General features: G+C 32.8%; 1 long non-coding RNA gene and 1 pseudogene across 1 annotated transcript in view; both read right to left on the bottom strand.

Moving 5' to 3' along the window:
• LOC110344034 (uncharacterized) overlaps nucleotides 1–5,702 on the bottom strand; it is a 56,520-nt gene extending 50,818 nt beyond the window's left edge. The window contains exon 1 of the long non-coding RNA XR_002386307.2: nucleotides 5,521–5,702. This is a non-coding gene — a long non-coding RNA (uncharacterized LOC110344034). The remainder of the gene's footprint in view (nucleotides 1–5,520) is intronic.
• A 7,090-nt stretch (nucleotides 5,703–12,792) lies between these two features.
• Nucleotides 12,793–12,922, bottom strand: LOC147823530 (U2 spliceosomal RNA; annotated as a pseudogene).
• Nucleotides 12,923–21,064: the final 8,142 nt, after the last annotated feature.

The raw sequence follows: 21,064 nt of genomic DNA, 5'->3' as shown, positions 1-21,064 counted from the left end.
AACGGGGAGAATCCAAAAAAAAGAAAAAGTCATGACAATGATAAGTCAATATGTATCAGTTATAACCATTGGTGTCAATGGTCTCAATTCACCAAACAAAAGAAATAGACTGGGAGAATGTGTCAAGAAGCAAGATCCAACAAAATGCTGCATAAAAGAAACACACTTAATTCAAAAAGAAACTCATAGACTGAAAGATAAAGGATGGAAAACAAAAGTGCATGTGACAAGAACCCGAAATAAAGCAGGAGTAGCTATCCTCATTACAGATCAAGTAGATTTCAAACCAACACTGATTAAGAGAGACAAAGAAGGACATTACATCCTTGTAAAGGGTACAATCCAAGAAGAGTTGAAAATCATTAATATATATGCAACAAATAATAGTGCATACAACTATATTAAACAAATACTAATGGACATGTAAAATCATATAACCACTAATACAATAGAATTGGGGACGTCAATACCACACTGTCACAAACAGATAGATCAACTAGACAAAAAATAAGCAACAAAATACTAGAATGCAATCAAACTCTTGAACAAATGAACTTAACAGATGTTTACAGAGTGTTCCACCCCCCAAAATCACATTCTTTTTAGCTTTATATGGCCCATTCTCTAAAATAGACCACATACTTGCCCATAGAAAATGTTTAAGTAAGTGCAAAGGAATTGAAGTTATCCCCTATATGTTATCAGAACATAGTGCGATGAAATTGGAGATCAATAGCAAAAAGAACAGCAAGAATTTCATAAACACATGGAAACTGCACAACATACTTCTGAATAACCAATGGGTCACAGAGGAAATTAAAGAAGAAATCAGACAGTTCCTACAACTAAAGGACAATGCCAGTACAACATTTTGGAATATATGGGACACAATGAATGCAGTCATATGAGAGAAATTCATAGCAGTGAATACTCACCTTAGGAAAACGGAGCAAGCTCAATTACACAACCTGATGCTGAACCTCAAGCTTCTAGAAAAAGAAGAGCAGGAAAAACCCAAAGCTCATGCAAGGGAGGAAATTATACAGATCAGTGCAGGAATCAATGCAATGGAGACTAAGAGGATGATACACAAAATCAATGAACCAAGAGTTGGTTTTTCAAAAGAATAAACAAAATTGACAAACCATTAGCCAACCTTATCAGAAAAAGGAAAGAAAGGGCCCGAATCCATGCAATTAGGAAAGAAAAGAGTGAAATTACAACAGACCCACCAGAAATCCAGAGGATCATCAATACTTACCTCTTGAAACTATATGCCAATAAAATGGAAAATACAGAAAAAATGGGCAGATTCCAAGATACGTGTGAATTACCAAAGTTTAACCAGGATGACCTAAAAATTCTAAACAACCCAATATCAACCAATGAAATTGAAAATGTAATTGAAAACATACTAACTAAGAAAAGCCTAGGTCTTGATGTTTTCCCTGCTGAGTACTACAAGACATTTAGAGAGGAACTACTGCCACTCCTGTTTAAACTTCAATGAAATTGAAAGGGAAGCAATACTCCCAAATTCATTCCTGGAAGCAAGGATCACCTTTATCACCAAAGCAGAGAACAACCCAACCGAAAAGAGAGAACTATACACCAATTTCACTAGTGAACATAGATGCAAAAATCCTTAATAAGATCCTGGCAAACAGAATGCAGCAGATGATCAGGAAGATCATATACCCTGAACAAGTGGGGTTCATCCCAGGGACGGTTCAACATATGCAAATCAATCAATGTAATACACTATATTAACAGAGGCAAGGGCAAAAATCATATGATCATCTGAATGGATGCAAAAAAAAAGTATTTGAAAAAATCCAACATGCAAATATGAAAAAACCCTACAAAAAATTGGAATAGTTGCTCTCTACCTCAATCAGATGAAAGCTGCCTATGAAAACCCAACAGCCAATATCATACTAAATGGTCAAAACCTGAAATCCTTCACATTAAAATCAGGAACAAGACCAGGATGTCCACTATCAACACTCCTGTTCAATGCAGTTTTGAAAACATTAGCTATGGCAATTAGACAAGAGAAAAAAATAAAATGAATAAACATAGGAAATGAAGAAGTCAAATTGTCATTATTTGCAGATAACATGATAGTCTATATAGAAGACCCTAAGAATTCCACCAAAGTCTTCTAGATTTAATAACCAAATTCAGTAGAGTAGCTGGATACAAGTTCAACACACTAAAAACACTAGCTTTATTCTACAAAACAACAAACTCACTGAGAGAGAAAGAGGGCAAACAATTCCTTTCATAACAGTATCCAAAAAACTGAAATACCTAGAAATCAACCTAACAAAAGATATCAAAGACCTCTTCTCTGAAAACTATAGCACTTTGAAAAAAGAGATTGAAGAGGATATCAGAAAATGGAAAGACATCCCATAGTCCTGGGTAGGAAGAATTAACATAGTGAAAATGGCCATACTTCCAAAACTGCTATATAGATTCAATGCAATCACAATTGAAATCCCAGCAACATACTTCACAAATATGGAAAATCCAAAAAATTCATTTGAAACAAGAAGAGACCTAGAATAGCAATAGCAATTCTAGGCAATAAACACAAGGTAAGGGCGTATCACAATCCCAAATCTGAAAGTATACTACAGAGCTATTGTGATAAAAACAACATGGTACTGGCAAAGAAACAGACCTGAGGACCAGTGGAACAGATTAGAAGATGGAGAAACAACTCCAAACACACTAAGTCACCTCGTCTTTGACAAAGGAGCCAAACATCTTCATTGGAGGAAAGATAGCCTCTGTAATAAATTGTGCTGGAAAAATTGGGTTTTAACTTGCCAAAGATTAATATTAGACCCATATCTCTCACCGTGTCCTAAACTAAAGTTGAAATGGATTAAAGATCTACATATTAAAACAGAAACACTAAACCAGTTCAATGAGTGGTTAGATAGAATTCTTGAACCAATTGATGTAGGAAAATATTTTATGAACTTAACCTCAGTCACCTGTGAACTAGCACAATCAACAAGTGGGATCTCTACTTACTGAAAAACTTCACAGGAAGAGGATCCACCAATAGTGTGAAGAGATAAGCCACACTATGGCAACAAAGTTTCACCAGCTGTCCCTCAGACAAAGGTTAATGTCTAGAATTTATAAAGAAGTTAAAAAAAATCAGACCTCTCAAATTTAAAGACCCAATCCAAAAATAGGCATCTAAAATGAACAGACATTTCTCAAAGAAGTAGAAATAGCAAATAAACATATGAAAAAATGTTCAACATCGCTGCTCATTCAAGAGATGCAAATGAAAACAAAGCTGAGATTCCACCTCACCCCAGAAAGAATGGGTGCTATCATAAAATCAACTAATAACAAATGCTGGTGGTGCTGTGGGGGAAAGAGGAACCTTGCTCCACTGTTGGTGGGAGTGTAGACTGGTGCAACCACAGTGTTATATGTGCACACATGTTCATAACAGCATAATTTGTGATAGTTAAAATTTCAAAACAACCCAATTGCCCGTCAACTGGAGACTGGATAAAGAAAATGTGGAGTTTTTTTAAATAAAATGAAGTATTACTCAGCCACAAAAAACAAGAAAATAGTGACATTTATGGCTAAATGGATGCACATTGAGGTGATACTCTTAAGTGAAATAAATAGGACACACATGTACAAGTACCAAATAGTTTCTCTAGTGTGAGAAACTGAAAGTGTAAATAAGGACTAAAGGGTATAACAGATAATGTGAAATAGGAAGAAAAGGTGCAAATGGGAAGGGGAAATGGGAGGGATAGGGGAAAGAATGAAGGGAATGGAATTAATATGAAAAAAAGAAAAAATGGAAACAAAGTCTTTGTAGATAGGGAGATGTGGAGGGGTTGAAGGGAGAGGAGGGGGATGGGGCAAAATAAGAACCAAATGGATTATGTAATGGTGCCAATTTCCAATGATGAATGTCATTATATTTTATACCTTAAATGTACCAATAATATTCATTAAAAAATTAAAAAATAAAAGTCTAAAATTTGTCTTAAATATAAAAGATTTATTGTAAGTCTGAAAAAGAAAATGAAAAAGAATACCTTTTCATTTAATTAGATTGAACTTCTTAAATCTACAAGTTTTTTATTATATTTGATTATCATAAAATTAAAGATTTATATTTAAAAGATGATATAGAATATATAAGTAAATCAGAAAAGAAATTTGCCGTATTTTACAATAAGTAGTTGCTATTTAGATCCTACAAAGAAATACAGAGCAAGAAAAAAATAAAAGAAAAAATTCTGCAGAATAAAACACATTAGCTAATATGTCTACAAAGATGCTTAAAAGCATACAAATCCTTATAAACACAAATTAATATAATAATCATATGAAAACTCTGAAGTGTGAGGTAAGTAAAATAAAAATTATTTTTAATGTCTGATTAGAGGAAGATTTTATGTGAATGAAATCTTGTTTACTCGTGGAGAGGATGGTTATTATTTAAAATTCTCTATAAATTAATCATTTTCATTTTTAGAGCTGAATAAAGCAGATTGGCCCAATTGAAAGTTTATACTGTCTCCAATTTCATATAGCAATGGAGGTTTCACAACCTAGACATAAAGTACTTTATAAATATATCACCTTCAAATCCTTATCTTCTACTTAGGTAAGAAGCTAAACGAAATGTAGTAGATTCATAAGTAATAAAATGCAGCACTATGAAGCTATGAATTACATGGATATGCCAAAACTATTGTGGGTCTTTAAAATAGCACTGGGGCAAAAAAAGAAAAAGATTGAACTCGAATATATTTTAAATAAATTAATGCAAATTCAAATCCAATAGTATAACATAAACCTATATCAAGACATATTAATGTAATGGCATCTAAGGGAGATTTATGTGGGAAAGAGATTTTTTAAAAAGAACCTGAGAGAATTTTGTATATATTGATGATGATTAAACTCTGTGCATTATCACTAAATTTTTATGCCTGAAAAGCCAATACATTATTTAATACTCATTTATTAAATTAATTTACTGCTAACTTGTAACTTTCTCTTATGACTAGATATGGTCAATCTTCAGATCCTCACCTTACATAAGTTTGGTCTACCAGTAGTCCCTTGAAGTCTATTTTTGTTTTTCCAAGTCTATTCAAGTCTCTTCCCCAAACTATAAATGTCAAATAGAGAATTACAGGAAGGCCACCCCCTCTGTGTCTCACTGTATTTAACTCACAAATTTAAAAAAATGAGTGGATAGACAAATATACAAGTAAACAAAATAAATCTGGACTTATTATGAAGGAGAGACTTCTTCAAAAGGATAACTGCAAGTGAGAAAAGGGACTTTCACATTAGAGAATAAACTGTGACTATGAGATTTCCAGATATCTTGGGTGTTAAGTGAAAGGGGGCTTTCTTTTACCCAGAGGAGTAAATATGGCCAGAAAGAGCCCAATGTGGGGAAGGTGATTAGCCAAATAAGTGACTAAATAAGTGAGATAATATTTTTACCTGAGTCCATGTTCTCAGAATGGTTTGATAGGGCTCAGACAGAAAGTAGTCCAAAGGCCATGGTCCTGGGGGAAAGAGGGAATCTTAAAATCGAAAAGTTATTTTGTTCCCATTGATAAATGGAGACAAGAAGTTCAGCTAATCAAGAAGTAACAGGAATTTTGAGGTTCCATCTCTGTGCTTGTTGGTAAATGAGGCATTCATGAATCTCTTATGTCACACAGGAAGGGATATTCTTTGTGATGCGTCATTTCCCTGAACACACTAGGTGGGACAGGGGTTCTTAATGTTCAATGTTTTACACAAGTACTGGGCTCATGTAAAGTTTAACATTGTCACTAAGGATATTCACTTTCTAGTGTCCCAGAAATATTTGTTTTGACTTGGTAAAATTTCTCTCTTCCTCTTAGGGATCTCTAACATCATGTAATGTATGTTATTATTTCTTATTATCTTATTTCTTATTATCTTGTTATTATTTATCTTATTTTTATCTTATTATTATCTTATTATTTCTTACAGAAAAGTCTGGCAAAGAAATTAATTTGTATCCTTTTTCTCTTCTTTCTTTTCATTTTTTTTCATTGTTTTCTCTTTTTTTTTCTTCAGACTTTCCCTTAAATAAGAAATTGCAAAATCTGACTACATTTTATAAATTAGAAAATATATTTACAGATAGTTTAGTGTTTGCCTCTTCTCTGAAACATACCCACCTGATCACAACTTTCTAACTCACCAACCTGTTAAGTACAGTACTCCTACCAAGCATTTCCACATTCTTACTGTGCCAAAAGTTATTATTTGTACATTTTCATTGTTCAGTTGTCTCTCACAGCTCTGTCAGCAGCAAGTCTAGGCTTCTTTTGCTCAATTCAGATACAAATAAGAAATTGGTAAAGTGCTATTCCCTTACTGTCACCAGCATCGAGCTCTGAATTCCAGACACTCAGTTCCCTTACTATCAGCTGTCCCCATAACACTCTTGGCCACCAGAGCTAGCAGCACCTGGAAGGTCTCCACTGCTTTTTGTCATTCTCCATGTGACAGCTGCTCTCAGTATGACCAGCCCCGGGCTGCTGACCACTTTTTGTACCAGAAGCCTTTAGGGATACCAGCTCTTAGTACAACCAGCTCAACCTGCTCCACTAGAGGCAGGAATTGCAAATAGGCAAAACAGAACCATCTGAAAAAGGCTTTAGCGGTTTGTACCCTTTAGAGAAGCAGTATACAGAAGGATCCAGCAAGAGTAAATGGACATTTGTTTACATAGACAAAAAACGGTGTACTCTCACATGCGCACAACATTGTTCTAGTTAATCAGAAACTGTCAGTTTAGTCATGGATGGCGAAGGAGCTCCACGTGAATGAGAGTAAGAATATTTCATATGGTTACAGAGGGATAGAGTCATCCAAATGTCATATGAGGCAGACTAACAATATGCCTGCATGAGTCTAATGTAGTTGCTGCCCCCAAAGCAAAAATCTCCTGAAGCAATTGTGCACCAATTGGACGGCTGTGCCTGTCAAATGTTGAAAACAAAATAATAAACAAACAAGCAAGAGTAACCCTTGGGGAAAACCAGGACCTTCTCTTCTGTCTCAGTTTCATCTCTCTGTTAGTCAATCAGTAATACAGAGATCTTCCTTAAATTTATTTTACTGAAAAGAATTATCCATTCTTTGCATCCTGATAAAAGTTCAAGGTTGCAGGAAATTTTAGTCAATTATTTCTATATCTACACCAAGAAAGCTAGAAAATGGTATAGGCATCCACATGAATTCAATTTAAATATTTGATGATAAGTACCACAAAGTTAACATTGATAGATTCACTTTCCTTTTCTTAAAAAGGTTATTAAAATATCTTCTTTTGGACTCATGTGAACATCTACTGACAAAGCTATTTTTTAAATTATTTTATTGGTACATTTTAGGTATACAACAAGTTTACATTTATCATTGTGTGTTTGTACCTGTACATGATGTATCTTGGTTCTTACTTTTTTTCCCATTACCTGTGCACCCTTCACCACCTCCACCCTTCCCTATTTAATTAGATTTCTTTTTCATTTTTTTCTTTTCTCATAATTTTTCCTTTCCCTCCTTTCCTTTCACTTTTCAGTCCCACCACCACTACACCTTTGGACATTTTCCTATTTCAAATTATCAATTATTCATTGTAACCATTTTAATCCTTATTTACACTTTCAAGTTCTCAAAATAGAGAAACTATTTGGTATTTATACATGTGTGTCCTATTTATTTCACTTAAGAGTATGGCCTCAATGTGCATCCATTTAGCTATAAATGTCTCTACTTTCTCATTCTTTATGGCTGAGTAGTACTCCATTTTATAAAAAAACCACATCTTCTTTATCCAGTTTCCAGTTGATGGGAACTTGGGCTGTTTCCAAGCTTTAGCTATTACAAATTGTCCTGCTATAAACATAGATGCACATATATCACTGTGGTATGATTCTTTTAATTCTTTTGGGAAGATCCCCAGCAGGGGAATAGCTGGGTCAAATGGGACCTCTAAGCCTAGTTCTTTGAGGTGTCTCCATACTGATTTCCACAGTGGTTGCCCCACTCTGCACTCCTACCAACAATGAAGAAGGGTTCCTTTCTCTCCACACCCCCACCAGCATTTGTTATTAGTTGATTTCTTGTAGCAGCCATTCTTTCTGGGGTGAAGTGGAATCTCACTGTTGTTTTCATCTGCATCTCTCAAATGGCCAGTGATGTTGAACATTTTTGCATATATTTATTTGCTGCTTTACTTCTTTGTCTGAGAAATGTCTGTTCATTTCAGATGCCTGTTTTTGAATTAGGTCTTTGAATTTGGGTGGTCTGATTTTTTTCAATTCTTTATATATTCTAGATGTAGACCTTTGTCTGAGGTACAGCTGCTAAACATTTTTTTCCACATTGTAGGTTTTCTCTTAGCTCTGTTGATGGTTTCTCTTGCAGTGCAGAAACTTTTTAATAAGATGAGATCCCAGGTGTTGATTTGTTGTGCTAGTTCCCATGCTACTGAGGTTTTATGAATAAAGTCTTATCCTATGCCAATGTCTTCAAGAGTTCTACCTAACTTATACTCCAGCAAGTTTAGAGTATCTGTCTTAATATTTAGATCTTTAATCCACTTTGATCTTAGTTTACTGCATGGTGATAGGTATGGGTCTACTTTTAATCTTTGGCAGATTGAAATCCAGGTTTTCCAACACCATTTATTAAATAGGCTATCTTTCCTTCAATGAGAGTGGTTAGCTCCTTTGTCAAAGATGAGGTGGCTGACTATGTCTGGAGTTATTTCTGCATCTTCTAATCTATTCCACTGATCCTTGGGTCTGTTTCTTTGGCAAAGCTATTTTTAAGACAATATATAGCCTTGTAGTTTTCAGTTAAAAAAAAAAAAAAGAAAAATCAGAATAGAAAGCATTTATCTTCCCAACAACTAATTTGAAAATGTATGTTGCATTGTCAAAATTATTTCTCTTTTACAATTTGTCTCTTCTCAAAACTAAGCAGAACCTTATTTGCACCTATTTCAGTATTTCACCATCATTCTCACAATTTCCTAAACCTTCAATGATGTTCAAAGTTTCATTTTCTTTAAGAATCTCTTCTGTCCATACATCATTCTGAATTTTCACATTCAACTTGGTCTTCTGTCAGGATTTTTCCAATTAACTATATATAAAATTTCTACATTTCCTCATCCTCAGTTATTTTTAACTTACAGAAATTTTCTTTCAGTTCTCCCTACCAATAAAATCAATTTTTCCAGGGCCACCAAAATGATGTGTTTTGAAATTTAATGTCCACTCCTATGTGCTTCTTTTTCAATTCCTCAACATGATTTATCATAAGTGAACAAATTCCCTTTTTCAAAAACTTTGACACTGTCCATTTCTGAATTCCTTCCTATCACACTATTCGTCTCTTTCCTCGTTTTCCTTTGTTTTAAATTTCATGTAATTAAATATTGTTCCACAGATAACTTCTAAACTTTTCTTTGCAATCTTGTTTCAATTAAAGTATCTTGTGTTTATTGCATCTTTTCTTTATGACTTAATAGTCATATTTCTCCTGCAAGCCTTTAAGATGCTTGGTTTCTGTGCAGTGTCATCACAGTGTATCTCATTTTACACCATTTTCATCAAAATTCTCTTGGAAATTGCTATGTGAAGGTTAATGATGTTTTTAAGCTCAGTTTTTCTCTTTTATTATTTTTTTATTTTCTCTACTTTTTTTTGGATCTTTCTAAATTTTGACAAAATAATATGAGTACTTCTAAAACATTCTGTCATTCACATCTGTACTGTACACAGCATTTGTCTTTTTCTTGCTCTTTTGCAATGTCATCTAGAGGAATCCTCTAGCTTTGTTATTTTGTTTTTCAGTGAAAACATTAAATTAATAAAAATAACTTATTTTTAAATATATATATATATATATATATTTAAACCTCTGTTTGTGAATTTAATTTTTTCTACAATTCTGCAAAAGATGGTCATATTTGTGTTTGTGTGGGAAAGATGGTCCTGGTCATGTTTGTTACTAAGTGGAGAGTTTGTAATGAAAACAAAATCTTCACAAAGGTTTCTCTGTTTGAGAACTAAATTATTTTCAAACAAAAGTGTTTGTGAAATGAGGTACCATTTTGTATCATTATCCTTTTCATTTTATTATCTATCTTTCTTTTTTGGAAATCTATCCTCATAAATTTTCAAGTAATATGTATTATTTTTATTGTGTTCACTGGTTCTTCCACTACCTGAAACAATATTTGGTGATTATTAGTTTTTTCTTTTCTATTTTATTTATTTATTTATTTATTTAATTTGCTACCAGGGATCTGACTTGGGTCCTTGCGCTTGCTCAGCAGGCAGCGAAACCACTGAGTTAAATCCCTGGCCCCTTTCTTTTGTATTTTTAATGCCCAACTTAACTATTGGTAAATACTAGTTCTAATTATAGCAGAGTTTTTCTTCTTTATTTTTGCTTTTCTTTCTTTTTGGGAGGGGAATAAACAGTTAATTAAATGTGTTCCTGCCATATGATGCAGAGAAAGTCATTCTTTTGTTTTTGTCACACTTACCTGTTTATCCTGGTGTCCACTTGTTCATTTTTCATGTGACAAAGACAAACAATAACATTTAGCTCACATACTGGATCTCAGTGGATTTCAATATAAATTTTGATTCTGCCAACCTATCCAACTGCCTCAAATCCAGTTCCCTCATTACATCATTCATAACCAATCATCCCTGATGTTTATTCCACTCACATATCTTAATTTTGAGACTGAAGTTCTGGAATTTTATCTTTTCTTTTTTAAAGCATCCTCATCTGGACATATTTTGTGTTGCAGTTACCACTAATCTTGCTGACCCATCAATCTAAATAAATAAGATTCCTAATTTTAAGAAGTTTGTAAATTTGTTCATGCTTTTATTTGTATTTATATTAAAGTACTGTATTAGATAGAGTTTGGTATATTTTGGAGGTTGGGGTAGGGAAGAAGTTTGTGCTCGCATGTCTTTTGCATTGGATATGCTTGCAATGATTAAGGGCAAGGAAGGATGTAGATACATGTTCAGTCTGTCATCTTAACCAAAATTAAAACATTTTTTACTTAATATCATTAAGAAACATTACACATTATATTGTTATAGTTTAGATCTAAAATGTGACCCCCAAATCTCATGTGTTCAGATGTGTGGGCTTTCAGAAGGTTATTGGATCATGAGGATGTTATATTTATCAGTGGAACAAATTATGCACCAGTTTAAGCCTGAATGTGTTCTGGTTGGAGGTGGCTCATTGGAGGCATGACCCGGGAGGGTATGTTCCTGTCTAGGTTCATCTTTCTTCCTCTGATTCCCGGATATCATGGAGTAAGCAGCTGTTCCTTGCCATGTTCCTCTACCTTGCTGTTTCTGCTTTAGAACCAGCCAATTATAGACTGAAACCTCTAAAATCATAATCCAAAATAAATCCCTACTTTAAATTGCAATTGTTGAGTATTTTATGCTAGCCATGGAAAATTGACTAATGCATATATCATAGAAGTAATAGATCAGCAATGCGTATCTGGGTGGTTTCTTCACTGACTCCAGATAAAATCTATATCTTTCTCTCTCCCCTTTTCCCTGTCTCTCTTTCTCTCTCTCCCCTCTCTCTTTCCTCTCTCTCCTCTCTCACTCTCTCCTGGCTTCCTCTCTACCCTTTTCCAGATTGGTCTAGTGACCAGGACCGGAATAAAAATTGCATCAGCTAGATTGACTTAGAAAGAGTTTTTCCAGCTTCTAGGTCTCTAGATTGCTCTTAGTTTTATGGAATCCAGATGGCCAAGGCACAGAAGTCACTCCTACAATTTATTAGACCACTTTTAGAAAATTCATATATGTAAATTCTTCTTGAGTTCCTCTGGAAGATAAATCTAAAAGAATTTTCATGAATTGTATAAGCCAATACTGTCCTTCTTTTGGACTGAGAGCCATCCCCTTAAAATGTAATACAGAATTCCTGTCCCTCAGTCTTGTGAGAGGGTAGGAGCCCAACTGGTAAGCACCTTCCCCAGTTTTTAAAACTGCTTCTTAATAGATATACCTCTTGTTCCTTATTTAAACTGTCAATTTCTCACACCAGAGAGACAATGCAATTTTTCAAAATCATACCTAGGGAGAGCTACTTAGTTAATAATTAAAATGTTTTATGTAAAAAAAGTATAGCATTATTAGGAAATGACTTGAGACAGATTAGCAAATTAAAATATATTCTTTCAAGATCATGATACAGTGCATTTACAATTGTTATTCTTTAGTTATGTTTGTTATGAAAAAATATTTTTTCATTGAATGGCTATTACAATTTATTAATATCTACTTGTATTACACTAAAATAAAAATTTAAAAATTTAAAAAATAAAACTGTTTCTTACTTTGAAGAGAGAGGAAAGTTTACTTTCTGAGGGCAATTCCAATTAGAGCGAATGGCTCAAGATTCCCACACACCACCTCACCTTTTAAATACTTTTTCATCATTTGTTAAAATCAGGGGAACTGACTTCACAGTGCTCCTTCCTTATCTAGTTACTTCAACTACTGCAATATTAGTTGACTCCAGTTCAAATCAAATCATTCATTAAATATTTGGATAGAAAAATACTTAGTAAGATTAAAGTAATACAAAATACTCACCAACAATCTATTTCTTCCTTTAAACACTGACAACGACATCTTCTGGTTGCTCTTCAGATCATATAAGTCTTTTGCTTTTTAAATATTAACAACTACAAAGGAGGACTCATTTGTTTATTTTGAAATCAGTATAACTTCTAGGATAATTTCTTATCACTATACACTTGATCTTAGCCAAAAGGCCAAGAAGCGATTCTTATCACTATATGTTTTCATCAACAAGAAGTATATTGTGCTTGCATAATACATTATTTTTATATTCATTTCAGAGTTATTGTATTTTACTTTTTTATTAACCTAATAACAATGGCTGGTCCAATATGAGGTGGAAAATTGAGAGGTAAATTCAAATTTCTAGTTTATATCTTCATCTCCATGACTAAAATGTAATAATCATACATTATATATAAGGGTTTTTTTTTAGGTTTTGTATTCTGAGGAGATATTTTAAATTTTTTAGATTCAAACTATCTAATTCTTCTGAGTGAACTTTTGGAATTTGTGTCTTCTTAGAAGTTTTCCTAACTAATTTATTTTCGTACATAGAGTTCACACTATTAGCTTATGATCCTTCTAATTTCTGTAAGCCTGTTTACTGTTCCTGTTAATAGTTAATGATTCTTGTCCTCTCTCTCTCTCTCTCTGCTTTTCTCCTCCCTCTCTCTTTTCCTTGATCAGTCTGGAGCTAGGATTTTATAATGTTCTTTTCAAAAATAGCAGTTCTGGTTTCATTTATGATTATGTATTTGCTTTTCATTTTCCATTTTATTAAAGTTTGCTTGTAACATCATTTCATTTCTTCTGATTTCTTCTTGTATTTTGAAACATTGTTATGACTTATGAAGAACTTCATTTAGACATTACTATGCCCTTTTTCTTATCACATATAAGTAATATTGTGAGTGCTTCAAAAACTACAAAAATTAAATAGCAAAACACTGTCCAAGTAATTTTATGAATCCAGCATATTTTGATTAAAAAACCATAAAACCCCAGACCAATATCTACTATAAATTTGATTCTACAGTCCTTTATCAAATCTTAGAAAAGAAAGTTCATCAATCTTTTGCAAATGAGAAAGGACCAAGAAAAGAAGGGAAGGAGAAGTAAAAAGAATTAATACATGATATGTACATGTACCAATGTTCCATGATGAATGTAATCTTTATGTACTGTAAACATGTACTAATAAAAATGTAATTTTTTAAAAAAATCCATCAAAATATATGTAAAAAGGATAAAAATTAATTTGGCTATATCCCAGGAATGTAAGCCTGAATCAACAGTAGAAATGTAATACATTCATCTAATATTGACTAATTAATTTTTCAAAACATGATTACCACAATAAAGAAAGGAAATTAAATTGACAAATTCAGTGTCAATACATAACTAAAAAAGAATAGTCAGTAAATGGAATAGTAGGAAACTGTTTTAACTGATAAAAGGTATTCACTCAAAACTTCCAGTTAACCTTACACAATTCTTATTGCAAGACTGAATGCTTTTACCTGCCTTTACTCTAACAACAAGAATAAAGCAAAGTCCTTGACAGGAGTACAAGGAAAATAAGAAATAAATGTCTTAACAATAGGAAAGGAAAAAAATAAATGTCTATTTATAGAGTGGATGAATGAAGACAGTCACAGTGACATTTTTTACCCAAATTGATCTATTGATTCCACCCAATCCTAATCAAAGCAACAACACTGGCATTTTCTCTTTTATGTTGTGTTGTATTGTTTTGGGTTTTTTTTTTGTTTTAGGATTTCATATGCTAACCTGAAAATCCTTCTGAAAAAGCGAATGATCTAGTAGATTTAAACAGTTTGGAAAAAAAATAAATATTTAAATCTTTTACTATGTGGTTCCAAAACATACTCCGAATTTACACTGTGATATTAGCATAAACATATGGATCAATGTATGGATCAGACCAAAGATAAAGCAGACTTTGGCCAGCAAACTTTGGATCAAGACACTAAAGTACTTTAAAGTTGAAGGGATAGTCTTTTTAACAAGTTGTCTGGAATAATTTGATGCCCATTTTCAAATAAAAAGTCCAACATTTAGATTACAGTTCATACACAAGTTATATCAAATTGGTAACAAGCTGTTACCCTTTCTCCTACTAGGAATTTGCACAACTTTCAGACAATTATAGATATTAACTCTCATAATATTTTAAAATGTTCCTGTATACCTAAAAGCACCAATAAACAATGAAAAAAATTCTGGAATCTAGACAGATTTATATCTAAAAGAATAAAATATTTGCAAAATATTGTTATCTATATAACTTTTTTGGAGCCTCTGACATTTTTGCTTTAGTGATTTACAAAAGTTACTCCCAAAAAGTAGGATTGGGATACTCATTTCGTAAAATAAACAAAAGTTTACTTCGGCATTAATTTACAGCATTTATGAAAATCACGTCTCTATTTGGAGTTGTATGTATTTGGTCTTTTTGGCTCACTGAAATAAGTGCTTGCAAAATAATTTTTAAAAGCCAATAAAAGCATTTCTATCACTGTGGAGTAAAAACACAAAATAAAAGCATACAATAAAAAAGGTAATATTCTTAACACAGTAATAAAGGAGAAAGTAAATGGGTTGCTAATGTGGTTTGAAGGGTAAGTTATTCCAAAAAAAAGCCAGTGTAAGATATATAAAATATGTATTTGATTTTAGGGACATCATTTCCTTTCTCATTTTCATGGTACAGAGTTTATGATCAGGTATATACCTGTCCAAATTTGAGCTGAAGAATGGCTCATAAACTAGAAAATATATCATGGAATAAGATAGACAATCCATATTAATCTTATTCTTTTGTATTAAGAAACTTCTTTAGTTTTCATTGCCTTTCATTTCAGCATGTTGAATCTATTCTTTCTGAGTAATATACTGTCAAAAAAATAAAAACTGAGTATTAATTTAAAATCCATTGAAAATCTATAGCCCACCATTTTTTAAAAGTGACAAGTAGAAACTACAGGAAAAGCTACCAGTTGAGCTGGGGAATCACAGATAATAGAAATCAAAGGACAGAACAAAAAATTAGATTATATTATTAGAAATAATTTTCTTTGCCAGCTTTACCAATCACAAAAAGGCTTTGGGTACAATAGTGGAGTGGTTATTTTGGGCAATCATCTTCTCAATATTTAAAATCCTGTCTTGTATTCTCTTCCAGCCATTTTTGTAATCCTGGCATGTCAAACATAATAATAGATGATGGACACATATAGCACAACCCTTTCTTCATAAACAATTATGTTAAAAAGAAAAATAAAGACATATATTTCTGAGATTTAAATTAAATGTGATTTGAAAAAGAGAAATGACTACTAAAAGAATACAAAGTCATATTCAAGCCATAATACAGTTATCTCATAAAAGCTTTTCTTAGTTTCTATTTCAAACTTTTGTGATTTTTTTAGAACATTCAATGATGTGAGGCACAACTTGCTCTGTCAAATAAAGAGGTTGATTGTTTTAAACCTAATGGTGTCATGCTGCTCATAGAAATTTCCCATAAAGTTTGGGCTTTTGGTGTGCTTTTAAATTCTGTATTTTAATTGGGTTTTGTTAGATTTTTTTCTCTAATGTCCACATTTCTGTTTTACAGTCACATCCATATTGAGTGAAGTCATATCATTTTTTACGCATTTGTGGGCTATAATAGCTCAAAAGGCTTTCCTTGTTTTTGATGATCTTAAAACTGTTAAGGAGAATTAGCCAGTAGTTTTTTTGAATGTGCCTTAATTTTGCTTTGTTTGAGGATTTCTTCATGATAATATAGTGCTCATGAGGTATTGACAATATAACCACAAAACAAAAGCCAATATTGTCACATCTTATCAAGGAAATATGCTAGTAAGAGGTCTTGGATATTAACCTTGATCACTTGATTGAGGGAATGTTTATCAGGTTTCTACATGATAAAATAACCACCTACCCTCTTTTGATTGCTGCAATTTTTTAAAGCAAGTCTGTACACACAGTCTATATTTAAGGAATGGAGAATTACATTTCACCTCCTGTGGGAGGGTGTAGCTGCATAAATTAGTCATCCCTCAGTACCTATGAGGGATCTTTCCAAAAACCTGTATGGATACTAAAATCTGTGGATGTACAAATCTCTTACATTAAATGGTTAATTATTTATGTATGACCTGTACACATCCTCTTATATACTTTGAATTACTATTACATTACTTAATAATACATAAACAAAGCAAATTTTGCACAAATAATTGTTATCCTTTGCAGTTTTAGAAAGTGCCATAAAATCAACTGTATTGTTTAGTAATGAGGCATTTTTTCTAGACTATTATTAATCATAGTTGGTTGAATGAATGTGAAATAGACATATACAAAGGTCTGGCAGTATCTGGAATTCCATACAAGAAATTGGCTCTTCTATGGAATTAATATGTCCAACTATTTATTTAACATGGAAATATTAGATATTCATTTTATAGTAGGCTTATGACCTAATACAGTATTATATTTTATTGCTCAACCTTTTCCACATTTGTTCACTGAGATTTCTAATGGTTGTTTCTCATTTCCTTTTGACATACTTTCTATACTGGATCTCTTTTTCAAATTTTCTTATTTTTCAGTACTACAAGATGCCTGAGCCTTATCTTTTATATTCTATATTGCTGTCATAAATCTGTCCACTTCACCAGGTAACACTAGTTCTTTTATTTGGACAATGGTATTAGAGACCAAGATAAGAATGTTGGGTATACTATTATTAAAGCATTGCCTCATTTCTCTAGGAACACAATAAAGAGATAGTCATATATACACTCACAAATGTATACATATATTCATAATTATTTTTCTATATATTTGTCTTTATTATAATAAGCATTGAGTCATATTGACATTTCCAATGTTAATCAGGCAACACAAGATTTATGCTAATGGTTTCTCCTTTCTTATACATAACATCTGCCTTTCATGGTGAGAAAGCTAGTTCCCTCCTTCTCCAGCCTTTGAATAATTTGTTCAATACCAGTATACATGCACTGTAGTGTCAATAATTTTAAGGCATATGAAGTATATTTTTAAGTGAAATTTCTTTAATTTAACTATGAAAGGACAGTTCCCACTTCAATCAATTCAAATGGTTTTATATCTAGGTCTTAAGGTTGCTAATCTATCTCAAGGTTTAGGACATTGTTTATTCCATCTATAAATAAAATCAGACAGGTAATATACATATGCGACCATGAAAAAATAATCATTTAAACATATATCCTACTATTACTGAAGGATTTACTAGGTGCTGTATTATTACTCATTTTATGTTATAATAGAATTATTAGCAAGTAAATGATAAGGTAGAAAAATATGAGAAATTCAACTTTCTTAACACATGACAGCATATTGTGCTGCCACTAGCTCCCAGACTTTCAAAACACCTTGAATAAAAGCAATTTGAAATTCATATTTAATAATACTATCATCAACAATACTATTTTGTATATATATATATATATATAGAGAGAGAGAGAGAGAGAGAGAGAGAGAGACAGACAGACAGACAGACAAGAGAGTCATTGCTTACAACTGATTTTATATGCTGCTTTTGTTAAACATAATTGTGATATTTAGTTTTACATATCAACTGGAATAGGGCTGAGGGATCCCTGGGCAGACACAGCTGTGTTTCTGGTCTGTGTGTGAAGGTGTTCCTGGGAGAGATGAGCACTCAAATCAACATACTGTGTGACGAAGATTACCCTCTCCAGTGTGGACCAGCATCATCCATTTCATTCATAGCCTGACTAGAAAAAAAGAGTTGAAGGAGCTCAACTCTCTCTTCAACTGGCACATTCATCTCCTGCCTCAGATATCTGCACTGCTGATTCTCAGGCTTTCAGACTCAAAATTAATGACATCCTGGCTTCCTTGATTTTCAGCAAACAGATAGCAGATCATAGAATTTTTTGGCCTCCATAATCACAATTATATGAGCCAATTCCTATAACTAATGAATGAATAAACTCATGCACATATTGGTTCTGTTTTCCGGAGATTGCAATACAGTAACTTTAACTGGAGAATGGTCTTGATTACTTGGGGGTCACGAGGCCTGATTTTTATATTCAGTAAATTAATAAATGGTTGAAATATTTTTATCAAATAATGTATGTAATTGCTTTCCTCAGGCTGGAATTTGCATTAAACAGTGGGAGATTCTCCTAGGATTCAGGGCTAAATCTATAATATATGGATTTCCAATTCTGCTTCAGTAATTTAACTGCAAGAGTAAATATTTAATTAAATTTGAAATACTCTGTAAGGTTATTTGAATAAGTCCCAAATATCTTCAAAAGTGGTTTTCAATCTATGTTACTACAGTGAGTTTTTAAACTTATACAAAGAAAGGTTTTCAAGGCTGGTATTAAATGTGTACAGTTCTTATCTCTTTAAAATAACAAATGTGTTCAAATATGACACATTTTCCTTATCTCAGGGAATATTTAAGAAATATAAATTTGAAATCAGGGAAATAACTCCATTAATACTATTTTAATGGAAACATTGATTCTCATAAAGATTCCAGAAAAATGTAAATATTATTAACAATATTAATGTAATACATAATTTTTGCCTTTTATTGTGTGATTTATAATTTAAGCACCTTATTAAAATGTTTTGAAACACTGATGTTACCAAAGACTGTATCATCTGCTATTTATTATTATTGGAAGAAGTCAGATGTTTAGATACCTTTTAACTAGATACCTGGCAGCTCAACTTTCCAACAATTGGTATATGTGCTTATGGCTTACTATCATTCTGGCCAAAGGGCCATGAACTCACAGTATATATCACTTCTGGAATGGAACATTTAATTGTCCATGTTACAGCTTTAAATATCACTTTCTCTGCCACATTTACCAAAGCTATGCTTAAGTTTGTCATGATAGAAAGTGAAGTTGCCTATGATGCTGGGTTGATAATTATTTTGAAGAATAATTTTACCTAGCTTTTACAGAAATTGATATCAAATGAGGCTTATGGTTATAATTCAAACCCCCAAATTGTCAAACTGTCTTAATCATTAAGTGTTGAAAAAATTGAAGCTGGGTGTTGAAATTCTATTATTTCATGTTATGCAGTTTCTAAATATTTGGTAAAATCATCAGTCATTTGTAGTACTCTACAGGTAGATAATATACATAACAAATTTCAGTGCCAAATTATTGTACAAATACTAGTAGTACTGTTGACTGCTGGTGAGCATAATTTGCAATGTATAACAAGAAACAGTTGACTTCAGAAAAAAATTTCTATATTCCAAATATAAAGAAATAAAGTAAGAGTGCAGAGGAGGTGAGCCACTCCCAGCACCCAGGAGAAGGTTTCGAGGCCACCATACCACCCACTCCACCCCCCAGCACAGAGGAGGTAAGCCACGTGGGCACCAGCAGAATACCCCTCCATCAAAATGAGATGACATGTAAACAAGCCTCAGAAACAGGCTTACAGATCAGCTAAAACAACCCAACAGGGAAATGAGATGGAACACTCTGATACTCAACCACCTGGACTACTTGAATTGGCAACAAAAGGGGATTTGGAAAAAATAAAATCAGAAATAATTTCTCAGATAACAGCACAGATTGTGCCCATACTGCAAGACATGATTAATAAACCCATAGAGGACACAGATAAAAAAAATTAGAGGAACTGAGGAACATGATGGAATGCCAACATAGGAAACAAATGGAATCCATAAAACAGATTCAAACAGATTTCCAGGAGATTAAAACTCCATTGAAAGCTTATGCAGCACAGTGAGCCAGTGTGAGGACAGAACTTCAGATATAGAAGATAAGATTGCAATTAGTGACCAGGAAAAGAAAAATTTCTTTAAAATTATAAGGGACCATGAGAAATCAATCCAGCAGCTGCTAGATGATGTAAAGAAAAATAACATAAGACTGATTGGAGTCAATGAAGAAACAGGAGAGAGTGCAGATGACATAAAAAACTGTTCAGGGAAGTGATGGAATAAAACTTCCCAAGCAGGGAAAAAGAACTTGACATACAAATAAGTGAGTCATATAGGATTCCAACTAGCCATGATAAAAAAGTCTACACATAAGTACATAATAGTTAAAATTCCAAAACCCAACAGAAGAACAAAATTCTACAAACAGTTAGAGAAAAGAAACAAATCACATACAAGGGAAAGCCGTTCAGAATCACAGTAGACTTCTCAACACAAACCCTCAAGGTAAGAAGAACTTGGAGTGATGTATTTCAAGACTTAAAGGAAAACAGCTTCCAACCCAGACTGATGT

Source organism: Heterocephalus glaber, unplaced genomic scaffold, assembly GCF_053883595.1.
Source record: "Heterocephalus glaber isolate CG9 unplaced genomic scaffold, H.glaber_assembly_v1.0 deba00001577, whole genome shotgun sequence".
Classification (NCBI taxonomy): Eukaryota; Metazoa; Chordata; class Mammalia; order Rodentia; family Bathyergidae; genus Heterocephalus; species Heterocephalus glaber.
This window is presented reverse-complemented; position numbering and strand designations above follow the sequence as displayed.